This window comes from Giraffa tippelskirchi, chromosome 4 (genome assembly GCF_054371585.1).
Source record: "Giraffa tippelskirchi isolate mGirTip1 chromosome 4, T2T-mGirTip1v1.2.pri, whole genome shotgun sequence".
NCBI lineage: Eukaryota > Metazoa > Chordata > Mammalia > Artiodactyla > Giraffidae > Giraffa > Giraffa tippelskirchi.
The window spans coordinates 149,909,485-149,930,826 of record NC_137278.1 but is presented as its reverse complement, the minus strand read 5'-3'; the positions used below and the strand labels follow the sequence as shown (position 1 = coordinate 149,930,826).

Below are 21,342 nucleotides of genomic sequence, written 5' to 3'. Positions count from 1 at the left end.
TCATCAAAACAACTTAGTGAGAGGAGCTATTATTATCCACCATTTTTAGTTGAATAACTGAGCCATAGGAAATTTCAATGATTTACCTAAAGTCACACAGCTAGTAAGTAGTAGAGACAGGTTTTGAACTCAAAAAGTCTGGCTATAAGAGTTCCTGTTCTTTAGTATGATGCTTCCTTGCTTCTTGTTATTTTGTCATTTCACATCATCCTCGTAAAAATTCTATAAACTAGTCATTATTATCTACATATTAAAGACAGGGAAATGGAAACTCAAAGAGATTAGAAAACCTTTTCAAATGTAATACTAACAAGTCTTGGAGGTATGATTTGAACCAAAGTAATTATGCATCCAGAGCATGTGTGTAGCATTCTTGCTTACCTATCAGTTTTATGTGTATTAGATCAGTATGGCAGCTCTTCCAAGTCAGATAAACCCTGGGCACTGATAAGATTAAGTCTCTGGACTTACAAGGCTGAGTGTTATATGAAACTCATACTAATAATTTAGAGTATTGAGTGCATCTTCCTATAAGCTTTATAAATATCAATTTGTTGTTATTGCAGATTGGATTATTCATAATGAAATCATCTGGTAGCTTCCTATTATAACAGCAATAAGGTTGTTTCATTTTCTTTATCATTCGGATGTTCACTGGAGTAGTACTTTCAATTTCCTTCAAGAACTTTTTGTCTGTATTCAGAACTTGGTTAACTATACAGTGCAAGGTTTCTGTCCATCTCAGCTTTTAACATGCCTTCCTTATTAAGCTTAATCATTTCTAGCTTTTGATTTAAAGTGAGAGACAAGAGACTCTTCCTCTCACTTGAACGCTTAGAGGCCATTGGAGGGTTATTAATTGATCTATTTCAATATTCTTATGTCTCAAGAATAGGAAGTCCTGAGGAGACAGAGGGAGGGGAATGGCCAGTTAGTAGAGTGGTCAGAAAATACACAACATTTATTAATTAGGTTTCTTGTCTTACATGGGCATAGTTCATGGTACCCCAGAACAATCACAACAGTAGCATCAGAGATCACTGCCCACAGATCAAGACTATGATAACAAATATATAACAATGAAAAAGTTTGAAATATTGTGAGAATTACCAAAATGTGACACAGAGACCAGAAGTGAGCAAATGCTGTTGGACAAATCTTTCTGGTGGACATGCTTGACACAGGGTTACCACAAACCTTCAGTTTACATATATCATATGTTTACATATATAATATTTACATATATCATGCCACTCCCTTCTGGCCTACAGAGTTTCTGCTGAAAAAGCAGCTGATAATCTTATGGAGATTCCCTTGTATATTTTTTGTTGCTTTTCCCTTGTTTTTAATTTTTTATTACTTTGATTAATATGTGTTTCAGTGGATTCCTCTTTGGATTTATCCTGTATGGGACTTTCTGAGCTTCCTGGACTTAGTTGACTGTTTGTTCCCACGTGTGAAAAGTTTTTGACTAGCATCTCTTCAAATGTTTTCTCAGGCCCTTTCTCTTTCTCTTCTTCTGGGATTCCTATAATGTGAGTATTGATGCATTTAATGCTGTCCAGGAAGTCTCTGAGACTACTCTCATTTCTTTTCATTCTCTTTTGTTTATTCTGTTCTGTGGCAGTGATTTCCTCCACTGTCTTCCAGATCAGTTATTGTTTCTTCTGTCTCACTTATTCTGTTATTGATTCCTTCTAGTGTACTTTTCCCCTGGAGAAAGAAATGGCAACCTACTCCAGTGTTCTTGCCTGGAGAATCCCATGTTCTGTAGCCTGTCAGGCTCCTCTGTCCATGGGGTCACAAGACTTGGACACGACTTAGTGACTAAACCACCAGTGTACTTTTCACTTCAGCTTTTGTGCTGTTCATCTCTGTTTGTGCTTTAAATCTTCTCTTTGTTAAAAATATTTTGCATCTTCTTGGTCTATACTTTTCTTTTTAGATTTTGGATCATCTTTATTATCATTGCTTTGAATTCTTTTTCAGCTAGATTGCCTATCTCCATTTAGTTGTTCTTGTAGCTTCTTTTCCTCCATCTGAAGTGTATTTCTTTTTTTAAAAAAATATTTATTTGGCTGTGCCAGGTCTTAGTTGCAGCGCACAGGATCTTCAGTCTTCGTTGCTGCATGCAGAATCTTTAGTTGCAGTACACAAACTCTTTGTTTTGGCATGTGGAATATAGTTCTCTGAGCAGGCATCAAACTCAGGTTGCTTGCATTGGGAGCACAGAAACTTAGTCACTGGGCCACCAGAGAAGTCTGACTGGTGGTTTCATATTTCTATTTCTATCCTCATTTTGAAGGATCATAATTCCTTTTGCTTCTGGTGTCTGTCCCCTGCTGGGTGAATTTGGTTCAGGGGCTTAAGCGGGCTTCCTGGTGGGAGGAACTGGTGCTTGCCCTCTGGTGGGTGGAGTTGGGTCTTGTCCCTCAGTCAACAGGGCCATGTCAGTGGGTGTGTTTTGGGGTGTCTGTGAGCTTAGTATGACTTTAGGCAGCCTGTCTGCTGATGGGTGGAGCGCCTATCTTTCTGGTTGTTTAGCCTGAAGCAGTCCAGCACTGGAGCCTGCAGGCTGGTCGGTGTGGGAGAGTCTTCCTGCCAAAATGAAGACCTCTAGGAGAGCTCTCACCGATTAGAATTCTCTGGGACTCCCACTACCAGTGTCCTTGTACCCACAGTGAGCTACAGCTAACTCCCTCCTCCCCAGGAGCCCTCTAAGACCCCCAGTTAATCTAGTCTCTGTTCCTGTGAAGGTACTGCTTTGTGTGGGCTCTCAGTGCACATGAGACCTTGGGTGCACCCTCCATGAGTGGAGGAGGCAGAGACACTTCTTATCCTTAGGATAAAGACAGGTACAAGAGAAAATGATAGAGCTGACTAAGCAAGGGTTTTTTTCTTCATAAGTCATATTTCTGTATCTCTCCATTATTTTAATTCAGATGTTATATAATTCAAAAAAGTTAGATAAAGATATAATCAAATGGGAATGGATTCAAGCCCAAACAAATAATAGACTGTAGTACATCCATACAATAAAATACTATTCGGCAAGAAAAAAGAATGAACTATGAATACATGCAACTACAAGGTGAATCCCAGTTGTATTATCCTAAGTGAAAGATGTCAGATTCAGAAGGTTACATATTCTATGATTCAATTATGTAACAGTTTGGGAAATGAAAAATCATAAGGGTGGAAAAACAAATCAGTGGTTATCATGTAATAGAGAAAAGGGCAAGAGGTTGACTAAAAAGAGAAATGAGGATATTTTGCAAGTGGAAGGACTGTTTTATATCTTAATGGTGGTGATGGTCATGCAGCTATATGCATCTGACAAAACTTATAGAATTGTACACTATAAAAGTGAATTTTATTGCATGTGAATTTTATCTCAATAAATCTGACTTTTAAAAAATGCTAAATGGAAATTATTTTATTACCTACTACTCATAACTAGAATAGAATCCAAAGATTCAATTAGTTTCTTCTTACATTCAGAGCTTTTCACTTAGAGTTGACAATACTTAGAATAGGGGGCATCTGATGATGCAATATTTAATGAGGCTTGTGAGAGTTTAGAGATTATTCTCAAGCAAGGCCAGTATGTGGATAAAGCTCATTTCCTTTTGACAGTTTTCGGTAGGATCTTTGACCTGAATCAGAGAAGGAGGATGTTCATGTACTTTTCCTCAGACTATTAAGTGGAACTCATAAATTTACTTTGGTTAACTGTTAATAATTTGAATACATACTTAATCACCATCCTTTTTCTTTTGTGGTAATTGAAAATTTATTCATGAGACTAATATAACAGAATTTTAAGATAAATATTCCCTACTTGTTAAATTTTAAAGAGAAGAAAAAGTAACTTCTGAAGTAGAAAAATTAAAATTATAAAAGATGAAAAAGTATTTTACTTGTTTTTGCTTCTATTGTGAGTATCAATTCCAGCAATTTCTCAAGTCAATTGGATCTCTAAGACATGAAGTCATAGATTAATGATACTATGGGTCTCTTCCAATTTAAAACCTAACCTCATTTAGATACACTAATGTATTTCTCCTCTCATTTCTATTAACGTTTGACAGCTTGGTCTATTAATGTATCTCTAATACAATACAAGGGTGCTCTCACTTTGTAAAATCATAGGATCCTACAAATCACTGTGGATTTTGTAATTATTCATTATCTTATGCAAAAATATCTAATTCATCAATCTCTACCTCTTTTTCTAAGGTTAAGATCCATTATTACCTTCATTTCAATAGGAAAACTAACATTATTACCAAATACCCAACTGTTTAGTGACAGTTCAACATTTTAAAGTTATATTTAATCTGTATGTTAACAGTGTGTGTTAGCTTACAGGGGAAATTACTTATTACTTCATCCAAGTAGATATTGCCGAGTCACTTTTGAATAGATAACTTGGGATATTTGATGCGATATGTTTTTTTAAAAAGCTCATCACTCTGGATTAAGCCAATACATATATTTTCCATAAATATTCTCTTATTAATGCATATTGCAGAGCCTAGCTTTGTAGTAGACTACTTGCCTGGGACCCAAGTTATAAGCTAGTAGTAACAAATTGCTTCTAGAACAATTACTTTGAGTAAGAAAATAAAGTACAGGTTTCATTTTGTATAGTCTGTTTCATGGTAAAAAAATGATTTGATAGTGATAACTTTATACAGCTGTACTGGGATACTTCTGCATTTTTTCCTTAGCAGTTTTTTGACTGTTATTCTGTCAAGCTATTTGCCTGAGAGTCTATGATTTTTCTATGATTGAGGGTGGAACAGATTTTCTACAGAGAGTAAGTAATTTACCTGTGAAATTTTGCAATAAAAGTCAGATTAATGATATTAGTGATGATAATTCAAGCTAACATTTGTTGAGCAATTGTACTATACTCAATATATAACTTGGAGAAGGAAATGGCAACCCACTCCAGTACTCTTGCCTGGAAAATCCCATGAATGGAGGAACCTGTTAGGCTACAGTCCATGGGGTCGCTAAGAGTCGGACACGCCTGAGCGACTTCACTTTCCTTTTCATGCATTGGAGAAGGAAATGGGAACACACTCCAGTATTCTTGCCTGGAGAATCCCAGGGACAGGGGAGCCTGGTGGGCTGCCGTCTATGGGGTCGCACAGAGTCGGACACGACTGAAGCAACTTAGCAGCAGCAGCAGCAGCAACATATAACTTATACATATTTACTTATATTTATACATATTTAATTTTATTCATTTATGGAAAGCTATGAGGCCACTACTCTTACTAACTCCATTTTAAAGATGAGGAAACTGAGATACCAAAACACTGTGTAACTAGCCTAAGATTCCTGAGTTGGAATCATAGAATCATAAGAACACATGCAGTTTAGCTCCATGGCTAAGCTCTAGCCATGGTTTGGAACACTTCTAGGGACGGAACCTAGACAGTAATCAGTTTAATACTCTCATGCTTATATATTTGATTCTGTGTTGAGACTGAGTAAGTTAAGTGCACTGCTACAGAACAGTTCTCACCCAGAAGAGGTATTGTGGGTATTGATCATGGAAGCTGTTTCTCCCCAAGGCCTTGTAATACAGGCATCATAGTAACTCATCAGATAGAGCTTACTAAATGGCTGAAAAAGTAAGGGAAAAATTCCGAGAAGTAACATTCAGTTAAGAATTTATAAGGAAAATCAAATATCTCATAATATCCTATATTTGGAAATTAAAAAGATTATATTTTTATAAATATACTGTGATGACGTTATTATGATACTTGAAGTCAAACAACCTAAATTCAGTTGTAAAACTGTTACTAACTGTAGTGTGACACAGAATAAGTTGCTAAACTTCTATTATATTTTGTTGCTTTCTCTCTTACATAAGGGGATTGAAATAGATCCAGAGGTCCTTTTCAGTGTTAAAGTCTTATTAAATAATTTAAAATTTTCCCAACAACTGGAAATATCATTCTAATTAAAACACATTTTTTAAGTCTTGTGATCAGTAAATTTGATTATATTTGAAACCAAAACACTGTAATTTTATTTACTAAAATGTCATATAGACTCATCCAAAATCTAGGGAAGAGGTTGGGAAAGAGGAGAAAGATAAGTTAAAATATATATATTTTTTTCTATCTGGAAAATAACAAAGAAAATTGTCATTTAAAAACAAATAATAAAATTAGAATGCAATAATACTCTGATAATTCCTTGCACAAGCATATGGTTTAGAGAATGTCTATTTGAGATTACAGCATATATGAGTTATAGACAAGTTCTCAAACAACCTGAAAAATTTTAGACCATATCATGAATGAGTGTTTAGATTTCTATGTCAAACCAAGGAAAGATTAGTTCAACTATATGCCTAAAAGGCACCTTTCACCTTGAAATATCCTTCTATTTGAGTCAACTGTCATCTTAAAGGCTGTATCATCCTATTCACTTCTGTATTAATTTATTTTCACTTTAGAAATGCAATTATTCCATCACTGTCCAAATACCAGAGAATGTTACTAAAATAAATATGAAAAACATTTAAATTACAAGGCATGATAGTAAATGTGTTCTGACTTTTTCCCTAATTATACCACTTTGCAATTTAAAACAATTAGAGAAAGGATCATTTTACATTTTTATGCTTTTAAAAAATTAAAGATTGATGATATAGATAGTGACTATGGACTTAGTGGTTGGTTTACATCTTGTTTTTTTGCCCTATCTGCACTTTAGAGTCAGTCAGTGAATTTTGGAAATAAACAAAACAAAGAAGTTATTTTCCTTTCTTTAGACTCAGCTAAAAAACATTACAATGAAAAAATTGCTAAGAATAATTATTGGATAACCTAACTCCATTTCTTGGAAGAAATTGCTTTGCGCTTTCTAAGTGTTCTATTAATCTTCATTAAGTAGCATTGGAGTGAAAGGAGGGATGATTCAGAATCAATAACTAAGTTCAAATGTGTTTTGGGGGATTTCTTTGAATGCATTAAACGAACGTGAGGTCATTCTCACAGGCTTTACAGGAAAGTGCCTTTGATATGCCAATCTACTGAGAGGGTTGGGGGAACCCATTAAAAAGGCCATGAATGTGAAATCATTAAATTGTGCCTTTGTGATTGGTTGTCCATGTGACCTAATATCTTAATCTCTATTTCCCAACAGTTAATTAATTATTAATTCACTGATTCACACACCTGTAGTAAGTGTTTACTAATAAGTGTGGTCTGCTTCTTTCACAGAATGCTCTGCAGTTTAATAACTAACCTAGTGGTTATAAAGATGTTACATGTGGAAGAAAGGCCACAGGGGAGAAACTGAAGGTGAGTCACCTGGAGATGATTTGCGACTGCCTGTAAGACTTCACTGGATGGGCTGACTTGATGGTGGTGTCAGAGTCTGCTGTGGTCCTCAGCACTGCTGCTGCTGCTGCTGCTGCTGCTGCTAAGTTGCTTCAGTCGTGTCTGACTCTATGCGACCCTATAGACAGCAGCCTACCAGGCTCCTCTGTCCATGGGATTTTCCAGGCAAGAGTACTGGAGTGGGGTGCCATTGCCTTCTCCGGGTCCTCAGCACTACATGCTCTAAAACTTGACTTCTCAGTACCAAGCTGCTTATCAGTCTCTGGTTAACGGACTAAGGAACCTCACTCCAGACTTCCATGGAAACCACAGTGCAAGTATGTCTTTCATAGAAAGGCTTATAATCCTTTATCAGGGACCAAAATGATCAATTACACTATTCGAAGCACCTCCTTCCCTTGAAATGCTAATCAGAATGCAGCTATTTTAACAAGGAATAAGGTAAAAGGAGGTGGATATTCCTAAGGAGGATTTGACCCTCTGAAATATGCTATCCTCACAGCAAAATATGGCTCTAGAATTCTCAAGTTCCCTAAATTCAGGCACTGCTTCATTTTCTCTGCGTGTCCCCAAGTTCTGTTGATGCTTTTTTATTTAGATATGAATATGTCAGATTGGGCCAAGTTAGCTATCCCTGGTCGAGGAGCTGTTCCGTGACTGGGAGACATTCTGTCTCCTCAAATCTTGTGTTGATTTAAGTCATTTGTTTCTCAGAAGACACACTCGTCTCCTTTATCTCTAAGTTCTCAGGGGCACCTCACTCTGCCCTCATGTACTGTCTATAAAAGTTCTCAGCACGTCATGGGAGGATGTTAAAAGTGTAGTTTTCTAGCATATTCACAGACTATCAAAATATGCAAAAGTATAATTTAATAGAGCATATAATTTTGTGAAAATAACCAATGAATAGAAATCAAATAATTTACAAACTAGTCTAGGGTTGTTGGAACCCTGAAATCATGAATTGAGGTGGGAAAATATTTTGATGTAGGCTGGGTGATAGCTTTCATACAATTCAGGACTGGGTTTTAGAAGCCATAGCCACATTCATACTGTTTCTTCCTGTGACCATTTCTCTTAGTCAAATTGATAATGTGCTCAGTCATTTAGTTATGTCTAACTCTTTGCGACCCCATGGACTGTAGCCTACCAAGCTCCTCTGTCCGTGGAATTTTCCAGGCAAGAATATTGGAGTGGGTTGCCATTTCCTACTCCAGAGGATCTTCCCAACCCAGGGATAGAACCCTTGTCTCCTGCGTCTCCTGCATTGGCAGGCAGATTCTTTACCACTGAGCCACCTGGGAAACCCAGTTGAATCTATAAGCATAATCTAAATAAAGTAAACCAAATGATTTTCCAACATTGTGATTGGAGTGAGACTTATGATTATTGTCTTGTACTCTTGTACTGACAAAAGTTGTTAAAATCCACCAACCCAGAATCAGCAAGGGTCTTTTAGGAAGAGAAGGGAAAGAATGAAAATATCTCATATAAAATAACTCTGCTTCCTGGCTGCTCTGATCAGTTTTTTCCTGTCCTTGAAACTCGCACAGCTTTATCTATAGCCACACTGGACTTGCCTTTGCATTTCTGCTTGAGGTTTGTCATATTTTTCTTCTCCATAATCTCAAGTTTTGTAGCCAACTCTCTCTCCCCCTTGTTGATTACATCCAACCCCACAAAATTTAAATATCTGTATGCTGATGATTCCAAATGTAAATATCCATCTCATTTTTCATATCTATCAATTTATACATCCAACATCTCTATCTGTATGCCTAGTTGATATCTCAATTTTAACATGTATGGAAGGATCTCCTGATATACTCCTCTCCACAACCAGCAATTTCACATCTCTCCTATCTCAGTAAATGACAGCTTCATTCTTCCAGTTGTTTAGGTAAAAACAAAAAAGCCTTCGTATTATCTTTGGTTTTATTTTACAATCCATATCTTATCTTAAGCGAGTTCCATTGGTTATACCTTCAAAATAAATACAGAATCCAACTACTTCTCTTAACTTCCAGTGTCACCAATCTGGTGCAAACCACCATATTTCTCGTGTAGGTCATTGCATTAGCTTCTTGGTGGATTTGCCTTAACACAGTAGACAGATTGATCCTATTGAGGAATCCTGCTTCATTCACTCTTCCACTCTGTTAGATGATGATTTCATATCTCTATCTTTCTCCTTATACCTCTAATGTCCCCTCCTACATCATACCTCTCTTCTGAGGACCTTGCATATTATTAGGTCATGTTCAGTTCAGTTGCTCAGTGGTGTCCAATTCTTTGCGACTGCATGAACCGCAGCACGCCAGGCCTCCCTGTCCATCACCAACTCCCGGAGTTTACCCAAACTCATGCCCATTGAGTCAGTGATGCCATCTAACCATCTCATCTTCTATCATCCCCTTTTCCTCCTGCCTTCAATCTTTCCCAACATCAGGGTCTTTTCAAATGAGTCAGCTCTTCGCATCAGGTGGCCAAAATATTGGAGTTTCAGCTTCAACATCAGTCCTTCCAATGAACACCCAGGACTGATTTCCTTTAGGATGGACTGGTTGGATCTCCTTGCAGTCCAAGGGACTCTCAAGAGTCTTCTCCAGCACCACAGTTCAAAAACATCAATTCTTCTGCACTCAGCTTTCTTTATAGTCCAAATTTCACATCCATACATGACTACTGGAAAAACCATAGCCTTGACTAGACGGACCTTCGTTGACAAAGTAATGTCTCTGCTTTTTAATATGCTGTCTAGGTTGGTCATAACTTTCCTTCCAAGGAGTAAGTGTCTTTTAATTTCATGGCTGCAGTCACCATCTGCAGTGATTTTGGAACCCAGAAAAAGAAAGTCAGCCACTATTTCCACTGTTTCCCCATCTATTTGCCAGGAAGCGATGGGACCGGATGCCATGATGTTAGTTTTCTGATTGTTGAGCCTTAAGCCAACTTTTTCGTTCTCCTCTTTCACCTTCATCAAGACGCTCTTTACTTCTTTACTTTCTGCCATAATGGTGGTGTCATCTGCATATCTGAGGTTATTGATATTTCTCCCGGCAGTCTTGAATCCAGCTTGTGCTTCATCCAGCCCAGTGATTCTCATGATGTACTCTGCATATAAGTTAAATAAGCAGGATGACAATATACAGCCTTGATGTATCCTTTTCCTATTTGGAACCAGTCTGTTGTTCTATGTCCAGTTCTAACTTGCTTCCTGACCTGCATACAGTCATGTTACTCCTCTTCCTAAAACTCCCGGTGACTTTCCATCTCTTTCAGAAAGAAAAAGGCATAACCTTTACAAAGATCTAAAAAGCCCATGGCCTGTCTGATTCCAACTTCTGTGATTTTACCTCCCTGCTTACTAGGCTTCAGCCACCCTGGATACCTTTTCATTCCTTGGAAATGCTAGTCAAGCTGCTGCCTCAGGATTTTTGCACTTGCTCTTTCCTACACTCAGAACGCTTTTCTGCAGATAACCGCTCGGCTCACTTCCTCACTTCTTTCAAGTCTTTAAGTGAAATGACACTTTTTTAATGAAGCTTTCTCTGGCTAGCTTATTGTAAATTCCACCCCTCCCCTAAAACCACCTTTTACTTTTTTTGTACTTATATTTCTCTGTAGCACATACAACTCTAGAAAAAAAATTAGGTTTTCCAGCAAGGGCCTTGTAAATTAGACTGCCTGAAGACAAATTCACAAGAGAAAAGCAAACCGAAGTTGATTAATACATGCATTGTGCATGTACAAGTGAGAGCACCCAGCAATGAGTGACCCAAAAGGCATGGTTAGAACTTGGGCTTATACACCATCTTACACTAAAACAATGGAAAAGAGGTTTGGGGCTTTTGAGTGGTGAAGACAAATTATGGGAAGATTACCAGGAAAGTTATGATAAACAAGGATTTTTTTTTTTTTTTTTTACTAAGGTTTGTTATGCAGACTTAAATCAGTGCCTTCTCCATTTATAAAAGTTAAGAGTATTTGTCTTTCAGGTATGGGAGAAGGAGGCGTCTTTACAAATAGAAATTTCTTTATAAATGTAAGTTTCCTTTACAAAAGGAAAACTCGTGCCCTGTATTTAGAGCTTTTCTTGCATCTGCTACTTCTCAATAGCCTTTGGCTCAAAATAATCCATATGCCTACTTGACATAGTCTGGGGTAGCATATTCTGATACCCTTCACAATCTACTGTCCTTTTTTAATGTCTGTCTTTTTAATCTTTTTCAATGTCTGTCTTTCCTACAAGAATGTAAGATCCATAAAGGCAAGTCTTTTTTGTCTTTTGTTCACAGCCATAAATCCAGTGCCTAAAACAGTCGCTGGTGCGTAGTAATTCTCAATAAATATTTGTTGGATGACTTAGGAAACATTTATTATTTAGCAACCATTGAAAATGTAGCTTAATGATTCATATTAGTTTACCCTAGAGACATTATTTTGGAAGAAACCACTGGAAGCATACTATGTTTATTTTTATATTTTCAACATTTTTGTAGGCTTAGCCTCTCCAAGTCCATTGAAGAATTTTTTGAGAGTGGTGTCAAGTTTGTGTCTCTTACATCTCCATTAATAAAGATTATGCCTACACTGACTGACTCAATTCATTTTCCTGCACTGTGGACATAGAACATATCAAAATTCTCGTCTGTTCTTTAAAAGTATTCTCTGCAATCTCTTGTTGTTTTTTTTCTTTTTTTATTTTGATATTTAAACAGCAAAATTTTCTTCAGTGTCATGTTTTTTGTTTTCCTTTTTTTATTGAATGAATGATTCTTTAAATTCTATAGTGTCATACAATTTTCAAAAGTTTCACACACATGCTTTCATATAATCCCATAATGAGTGAAGTGAAAGTGAAAGTCGCTCAGTCGTGTCCAACTCTTTGCGACTCCATGGACTATACAGTCCGTGGAATTCTCCAGGCCAGAATACTAGAGTGGGTAGCCCATGATAACCCTATTCTTTTATTCTCTACCTGTCTCTTGCCCCTCCCATACTTCCTCTCCCCACTGGTAACTACTGATTTGTTCTCTACATCTGTGAGTCTGTGTCTGTTTTGTTATATTCACTAACGTATTTTATTTTTTAGATCCCACGGATAAGTGATATCATACAGTTTTTGTCTTTCCCTGTCTGACTTGTTTCACTTAACAGTCTCTCTAAATTAAACCCAACCATTCTTTCAAACTGTATTTATTATGTAAGACTACCCTAGACTCTGCCGTATAAAGCTAGAAATGAATCCTGCCCTAAAGTGGCTTACAGCCCAATAGAGGAAATAGGATATGCACATATTAAAGAGAAATATAATATCATTTAATACAACTCAGCACATGGTATCTTGAGAGATGTAGAGGTCCTTATCCCTGGCTACAGACTGGGCATCCTCCCTGTAAATGGCCAGTAACAGAATATGAACAGACAATTTTAAAACAGAGAGATACTGAGGCAGTTATTGAAAAATAATTTGGGTGGTTCATCAGAGTCTTGATGAGCAGCCCAATTAGAACTGAAATGGACAGAGTGTGCTTGGTTACTAAATCAGTTTTAGAATATGCCAAACCAAAGCATATATAAGCAATAGGAAACTTTAGGTCACAGGGTAAAGAAAAAAAAAAAAGAGAGAAGTAGAATGAATATGTAGTAATATGTTCTAGTTGATTTTTAAAGGCAAACCTGAGCAGAAATCTGATTTTGAAGCTAGGTAATTTAGCTTTCTATTCATGAGGTATTTTTTTCCCCCAAGTTGGTAGCTATATTTTACAAGGGTTGGGCCACTTAAGACTTATATGAATGCAGTGTTTAGAAGACAACATTAGAAAAAATTTGCAGTTCTCAGGAATATGTCATGGATTATTAAGTACCACAATTGTAGCCATTGAAGATTATTTTCAGCCTCTTAGCTCTAAGGGGTTAGCAAACTGTACACTACCAGTTAAATCCAGCCAGCTGCCTGATTTTGTAAACAAAGTTTTATTAGACTATTTCCAGGACCATTAATTTACATATTTTCTGCACTGCCTCCATACAACAGCAAAATTGATTAGGTGCAATGGAAACTGGAGACCTTATGGTCTAGCAAGCTAGCCACTCGGAAAAAGCTTACCAATTCCTGATCAGTGTGGTTTTCTCCATGTTCCTATTGACTCTTTCTTCACTGGGGACCCAACTGAAGGCATACATGTGGAGTATAGAAAAAGGGTATAGATGATCTTATTTGCAAAGCAGAAATAAAGACACAGGGGAAGAGAACAAATATATGGATACAAAGAGGGAAAGGTGGGCGGTGGGAGGAAGTAGGAGCCTGGGATTGACACACTATTGGTACTACGTATAAAATAGATGACTAATGAGAACATACTGTGTATAGCACAGACAACTCTACTTAATGCACTGTGGTGACCTGAATGGGAAGGAAATCCAACAGTGAGGGGTTATATGTATAGGTATGGCTGATTCACTTTGCTGTACAGCAGAATCTAACAAAACATTGTAAAGCAACTATACCCCAATAAAAATTTAAAAAGAAAAAAGTATAGGGAGCAATAACTAGTGGAATCTTAGTTATTTGGGGCTTATTGACACATTGATTTATATACCTAAAACATGCTGAGCTTTACTCACACTAATTTTATTGTTTTTAAGATTTTTTTTTTTTGGATACAGACCATTTTTTAAAGTCTTTATGGAATTTGTTACAATATTGCTTCTGTTTTATGTTTTGAGGGGCCACAAGGCATGTAGAATCTTAGCTCCTTGACTGGGTATTGAACCCACACCCCCTGCACTAAAAGGCAAAGTCTTAACCACTGGACCACCAGGGAAGTCTGATACCTGTACTAATTTTAAACCAATTAATATTGTCCTGACTCATAGCCCCATAGAAAGACAGCAGTGGTGCAAGGAAGCTGGCACTTGAAATAGAGTTTGAAGATTGGGATTCAAGTTATACTCTGGCAGTTACAACTTGAGACTAGTTACTCAGAAATCAAAATCTCTGAGCCCAGAGATTAAAATGACAGTAGAGAGAATTTTTTTTTACAACTAGCTGCGAAAATTGTGAAAGAGAAAGTCTCTCAGTCGTGTCTGACTCTTTGCGACCCCATGGACTGTATAGTCCCTGGAATTCTCCAGGCCAGAATACTGGAGTGGGTAGCCTTTCCCTTCTCCAGGGGATCTTCCCAACCCAGGGATCGAACCCAGGTCTCCCGCATTGCAGGCAGATTCTTTACCAGCTGAGCTACAAGGGAAGCAAAAATTGAGTAAGATGATAAAAGCAGAAGAGCTCTTTTAGTGTATAGGAATCCCTTGCATTCCTATACACTAACAATGAGAAAACAGAAAGAGAAATTAAGGAAACAATACCATGCACCATTGTAACAAAAAGAATAAAATACTTAGGAATATATCTACCTAAAGAAACAAAAGACTTATATATAGAAAACTATAAAACACTGATGAAAGAAATCAAAGAGGACACAAACAGATGGAGAAATACACCGTGTTCATGGATTGGAAGAATTAATATAGTGAAAATGAGTATACTACCCAAAGCAATCTATAGATTCAATGCAATCCCTATCAAACTACCAACAGTATTCTTCAGAGAACTAGAATGAATAATTTCACAATTTGTATGGAAATACAAAAAACCTCAAATAGCCAAAGCAATCTTGAGAAAGAAGAATGGAACTGGAGGAATCAACCTGCCTGACTTCAGGCTCTACTACAAAGCCACAGTCATCAAGACAGTATGGTACTGGCACAAGGACAGAAATATAGATCAATGGAACAAAATAGAAAGCCCAGAGATAAATCCACGTACCTATGGACACCTTATCTTTAACAAAGGAGGCAAGAATATACAATGGAGAAAAGACAATCTCTTTAACAAGTGGTGCTGGGAAAACTGGTCAACCACTTGTAAAAGAATGAAACTAGAACACTTTCTAACACCATACACAAAAATAAACTCAAAATGAATTAAAGATCTAAACGTAAGACCAGAAACTATAAAACTCCTAGAGGAAAACATAGGCAAAACACTCTCCGACATAAACCACAGCAGGATCCTCTATGACCCACCTCCCAGAATATTGGAAATAAAAGCAAAAATAAACAAATGTGACCTAATTAAAAGCTTTTGCACAGCAAAGGAAACTACAAGCAAGGTGAAAAGACAGCCTTCAGAATGGGAGAAAATAATGGCAAATGAAGCAACGAACAAATAATTAATCTCAAAAATATACAAGCAACTCCTGCAGCTCAATTCCAAAAAAATAAATGACCCAATCAAAAAGTGGGCCAAAGAACTAAACAGACATTTCTCCAAAGAAGACATACAGATGGCTAACAAACACATGAAAAGATGCTCAACATCACTCATTATTAGAGAAATGCAAATCAAAACCTCAATGAGGTATCATTTCACACCAGTCAGAATGGCTGCTATCCAAAAGTCTACAAGCAATAAATGCTGGAGAGGGTGTGGAGAAAAGGGAACCCTCTTACACTGTTGGTGGGATTGCAAACTAGTACAGCCACTATGGAGAACAGTGTGGAGATTCCTTAAAAAACTGGGAATAGAACTGCCATATGACCCAGCAATCCCACTGCTTGGCATACACACCAAGGAAACCAGCCTTGAAAGAGACACGTGTGCCCCAATGTTCATCACAGCACTGTTTATAATAGCCAGGACATGGAAGCAACCTAGATGTCCATCAGCAGACGAATGGATAAGGAAGCTGTGGTACATATACACAATGGAATATTACTCAGCCATTAAAAAGATTACATTTGAATCAGTTCTATTGAGATGGATGAAACTGGAGCCCATTACACAGAGTGAAGTAAGCCAGAAAGAAAAACACCAATACAGTAGACTGATGCATATATATGGAATTTGATAGATGGTAATGATAACCCAATGCGAGACAGAATAAGAGACACAGATGCATAGAACAGTCTTATGGACTCTGAGGGAGAAGGTGAGGGTGGGACGTTCTGAGAGAATAGCATTGAAACATGGATATTATCATATGTGAAACAGAACACCATTCCATGTTCGATGCATGAGACAAATGCTCAGGGCTGGGACAATGGGATGACCCAGAGGGATGGGATGGAGATGGAAGTGGGAGGGGGGTTCAGGATGGGGAACACATGTAAACCCATGGCTGATTCATGTCAATGTATGGCAAAAACCACTACAATATTGTAAAGTAATTAGCCCCCAACTAAAATAAAGAAATAAATTTTTTTAAAATTTTAATTGGAGGATAATAACTTTATAATATTGTGATAGTTTTTGCCAGACATCAGCATGAATCAGCCATAGGCATATATGTGTCCCGTTCCTCCTGAACACCCCTCCCATCCCCCTTCCCACCCCATCCCTCCAGGTTGTTAGCCCTGGCTTTAGCTTTCCTGTGTCATACATCAAACTCCCACTGGCTATGTGTCTTACGTATGATAATATACATGTTTCAATGCTATTCTCTTAAATCATCCCACCCTCTCCTTCTCCCACTGTGTCCAGAGGTCTGTTCTTTATGTCAAAAGAGCTTTTATACATTAAATCGTGATACCATTATCAGATATTGTTCATGTTTCAAAGAATGTATACAGCGTATTTGTTAAAAGAGTAGGCTCTATCATTAGACTGATTTGAATGATTTGATTGATAATACTTAATGAGATAAGCCTGGAAAAGTATATAGCAGTTTCTGATGTCAGCTATTATGTATTTTATTGCCATTATAATAAAATAACTAACATTTGTGTTTTACAGACACTGATCATTGAATGCTCTCAGTTCTTAGTCAGTCTTTGAATGCTCTAACACAGGTTAATAGAACAATGAATGTCAGTGAATGTAGAAAGCCAATAGTCATGTTCCACAGCTTGTGTACATGTCTTTTGACTGACTACAGTTCCCTGATACTAAAAGTTATCTAGTAAGTTTGTTTAAATTTTAATCTTCTGTTCACTGCTATCATGTTTATACATTTTTACTCGTGTTTATTTTTATGTGCAAAATGTATCTGTTTATTGTTTTCTCTCTCCCACTGTTTTGTATTAAGACATGGGAAAATGAGTAAATAGACTTCTTCATCCAGAACTACAACATCACGATTCATAATTTAGCCTGATGATAATATTATTTACTCTTAGCAAGACTAAGAGAAATATACTTTACTTGCTAGAATGTGAGGGACATAAAAATTGGGCCATTCATGCAGACAGAGAAAAGTATATAAATATTACCATTCTAAGGAGAGCAAAAGAATATATTTAAACTCTTCTCTAAGGAGAGTTGGGAAATGTCCTGTTAGTTTTAAAATTATTTTGGAATTTGTAATCAATTGCAAACTAGAACCTTTAAAAATTTATTTGGACCTTGCCATAAAAGTTAAGTTCAAAATGGGTCAAGGACTCTCCTCTCCCATATCTGAATCATTATTTCCACCTCTTGCCATTAGTGACCCTCTGTATTATGTCTTACCCCAAGGAGCCAATGTCATTTTCACTCGCTTCACCAAGAGAACTTGAAAATTAGCGGAAACCATCTGGCCTTGTTCTCCTTTCACCAACACATCCAGCTGGCCTGGTCTGATCAAACATTAGCTATGTAAACAGACAAAAGTTTGTGTGCGTGTGTGTGTGTGTGTTTCTTATTGAAGGAACGGGGAGATTTCAGAAGTTTTACAATGGCAAAGACCACATATTGATTCTAGTTAACACACTCTCATAAGCACAAGAGAAAACTCTGTAAGACTTAAGATGTTGCAGGAGTGTGCCTTCCAGTAAGCTCTCCCTCTGCTGCTAATCTGTGCCTTTCTTCTTGTGTCCTCTGCATCAGTTAGACAAATGAAGAGTAAAAGAGAACAGCATAACTCCCACAGATCATCCCCTTTCTAACACCAGCTCCAAGTTCAGAGAGTCCCCAAAGCCACCCTCAAAACTGATAATTCATTATGAGGGCTGCATTGTAAGCAGTTATGGTTTACTACAAGGAAAGGATACAAATTAAAACCAGTCAAGGAAGGAATGAGTGAGTACCAATTTGGAGTTTCCATGTTCTCTCCCCATGCAGTTAATGTGTTACTTTCCCAGCAGTGAAGTGTGACGGTATGCATGGAGTATTGCCAACCAGGGAAGCTCACCTGAGTCTCTGTGTCCAGAACTTTCATCAAGATTCCATCACATAGACATGATTGATTGCTCACCTTGTATCATAATCTGATAGTCTCGACACCTCACTTCAGGTCTTCTCTTGGAGGAGGTAGATGGAGGTACTCTACATAAACCTAATTCTTTTCTCTCTTCTCTACCTGTTACACATTGAAGTCCTAACCCTAATATGAGTGTATTTGAGTATAGGGTCTTTACAAACTAATTAATGTTAAATGAGATCATAAGGGTGGGTTGCTCACCCGATAAGACTCGTGCCCTTATAAGAAGATGAAGAGATACCAGCGATCTCTGTATGTGCGTATATGTACAGAAATGAGGCCATACGAGGACACATTAAGAAGGTAGTTCTCTGCAAGACAGGAAGAGTGTCCTCACCAGAAACCAACCTTGTTGGCCTCTTGCTTTTACATGTCAAATCTCCAGAACTGGGAGAAAATAAATATCTATTAGTTTAAGTCATCCAATTTGTGGTATTTTGTTATGGCAGTCCACACAGACAAATGTACTCCCTTTCTCTTTCTTTTTAGGATCCTCCCTGTAGCCCAGAAAAATGAGAGTGTTTTCTTTACAGTACCTTTCTGTACTATAAGCTCCTTATATGTGGCCTTCATCACTTCCTATGTTATGTTTAATCTTTTATGAACTCTGTGCTTTAGCCCTCCAAGCTTTGGCCTGATTTTCCAAGCCAGGTCCCTCTGGATTTCAAAACACAAACTCTTTGCCTTTACACTTGTTCTTTTTTTAAAAAATTATTTGCATTTATTTATTTGGCTATGCCGGGTCTTAGCTGCAGCACGCAAACTCTTAGTTGTGGCATGTGGGATCTAGTTCCCCAGCTAGAGATTGAACCGGGGCCCCCTGCTTTGGGAGTTCGGAGTCTTAGCCACTGGACCACCAGTGCATGTGCTGAACGCTCAGTCACTGTCGTATCTGACTCTTGCAACCCCATGGACTGTAGCCCTCCAGGCTCCTCTGTCCATGGGATTTCCCAGGCAAGAATACTGGAGTGGGTTGCTGTTTTCTTCTCCATGGGATCTTTCCAACCTAGGGATTGAACCCAGTCTCCTGCATTGGTGGGCAAGTGTGTTTGTTTGTTTTTACCACTGAACCACCAGGGAAGCCGCTGGGCCACCAGGGAAGTCCCTAAACTTGTTCTTATAAATTAAAGCTTCTTTGTTTAAGATGAGTGTGCTTTCTGTAAGTTAAAAAAAAAAAAATCTATTAATTGCTTCAGATTAGCTGTTAGTCTAAGGTTCTATCTGAGCTTCTCCTCTCCCTGTCCTCAGAAGCGAGCAATGTCATTGATTCACTAGATGGAAAAAGAGCCACAGAGAAACTATAATGATTAGCCACCACAGAAGCTGCCAAAGTTTATTCTCCTGATGTTCTGTGATATCAGAAATTATGCCATTTCTGATACACCAATTCTAATTAAACTATCTTGACTCTAGTGTGCTTCTAATAGAAGAAGGCAAAGAAGATTTTTCAGTTTATCTTGTCACCAATGCATACACATGTTTCCCGTTCCCTCTGGGAGATCATGTAATTATTGTAAGGCAACTGTGAATTCGTATACTAGTACAAGCTTTGATTATAGGTGGAATAAGCAGAGTGTCTTAGCATATGCAAGCCTCTATTTTTAAATGTATGTACTGAATAGATGTTATTGCAGTTGACAAAATGGCAGTCATTTAAAGTATAACTGAATTCACAGAAGCATTTTCATCATGCATTTTTTAAGTAATGGGTATTAGAACTCCAATTACTGTCATGGGATATCACTATTTTGCTGTTGCTGCTGCTACTGCTAAGTCACTTCAATCATGTCCGACTCTGTGCAGCCCCATAGATGGCAGCCCACCAGGTTCCGCCATCCCTGGGATTCTCCAGGCAAGAACACTGGAGTGCGTTACCACTTCCTTCTCCAATGCAGGAAAGTGAAAAGTGAAAGTGAAGTCAGTCAGTCATGTCCAACTCTTCGCGACCCCATGAACTGCAGCCTACCAGGCTCCTCCGTCCATGGGATTTTCCAGGCAAGAGTGCTGGAGTGGATTACCATTGCCTTCTCCGATTTTGCTGTTGCCATTAATAATAAAGTCACTTTTACAAATGAAAGTTTGCATAATCTTTTCTTACCTTACATAAAGAAGCAATTCCAGATTGTGCCTTATTGGAAAGTCTCCTTTAATGAAGACTCTTTTTAGTCCTGTCTGTTATTCTTTTCTAAATCTGAATTCCAGCAGCATTATCCCCCTGGTCTCCTTTGGCAATTAGAATATTCTCTGGGAAGGCAATCTTGGAAGATCTATTGCCCAAAAGGAATTCTAAACGAGGCTTTGGGGGTAGAGGGGGGAAGCCAAAACTATATTCCCAGTCTGCTTATTAGGGCCACCAAAGTATTTTTATAGAGTATTATTTTAATTGTAAAAATAAAACACTGGGAACATCTTCACACCTTATTAAGGAGAACATGTGTTTTATTCCTATATAATATGTTTTGACATATGATTAAGTTTAATAATTTTTATTGTTCCTTTCAGCTATTTTCAGTTTTTACTATTATAAACAAATCACAGTATATTACCTGGTATTTTTTTTCTTTCAGATAAATTCATGCCAGATTTAGTCAAAAAAATATAAACATGTTTAAGGCTTTTTATACATGTCCCTCAGTTGCTTTCCAGAAAGATGATGCTTATTTAAAATCCCACTAGGAGCTAAATCTCCACTACGAGTTTTACCTCCTAAAGATCAAAATTAAATT

At 37.5% G+C, this 21,342-nt stretch overlaps 1 long non-coding RNA gene across 3 annotated transcripts in view; it reads left to right on the top strand.

Moving 5' to 3' along the window:
• Nucleotides 1–21,342, top strand: part of LOC145545141 (uncharacterized) — a 523,562-nt gene that overhangs the window by 301,589 nt on the left and 200,631 nt on the right. For all 3 annotated transcript variants that reach the window (XR_014081900.1, XR_014081899.1, XR_014081898.1), the window contains one exon: nucleotides 7,254–7,334. This is a non-coding gene — a long non-coding RNA (uncharacterized LOC145545141). The remainder of the gene's footprint in view (nucleotides 1–7,253; nucleotides 7,335–21,342) is intronic.